Source organism: Polyergus mexicanus, unplaced genomic scaffold (genome assembly GCF_030449975.1).
Source record: "Polyergus mexicanus isolate NDT 795.1 unplaced genomic scaffold, iyPolMexi1.0 SCAF_6, whole genome shotgun sequence".
Taxonomy (NCBI): domain Eukaryota; kingdom Metazoa; phylum Arthropoda; class Insecta; order Hymenoptera; family Formicidae; genus Polyergus; species Polyergus mexicanus.
Window position 1 is genome coordinate 11,420,851 of NW_027223326.1, and position 635 is coordinate 11,421,485.

Here is a 635-nt window from a genome sequence, read left to right on the forward strand (position 1 = left end):
TTACTAACACTCCGCGACAACCTACTCCCCCCCCCCGCCCCGCGCTCCCTCTCTCCTCACTCTCGTACCCTCTGCCCGTCTCGCTTCGGCCACCCATCCCCAAAACCCAACCGCGTTCGCGAAAGCGCGCTTTAGCTTCTCTCTCGCCACCGTCTGTCCGCGAATCACGAGGCTTCGACGACGCCCTGCGAGTCACGTAGGCAACGTGGTTCTCAGATCGCAGCTCCGGCCGAGGAATGATGCAACGACGACGATTATTGTAGCTCGGCGACGCGACCGTAAATTGAAGATGGTGATTTTTTTTTTTCGCGATGAACATAGATGACGCGTTACTCGATATACGCGCGCGATATCCTTAATCTATATTCTTACGATGTCGCAGGAAATCGTCTCCTTCGTCACTCTGTAATAATTTTTATTTATTTATTTTCTTTTAATAAACTCGTTTCTCTCTCCGCAACGATGAGTTTGCCGAACATTGTTATTGTTTCTTTCGATGCGCGTAATAGCGATAACGACGCGTCGATTATAAAATTCGCGTAGCAGATATACATGACGAGAGTAGGGGAAACTGCTCCCTCTCCCCCCCCCCCCCGACCCTTTCGTCCGAGAGATACGTTGCGCGAATTCCAACC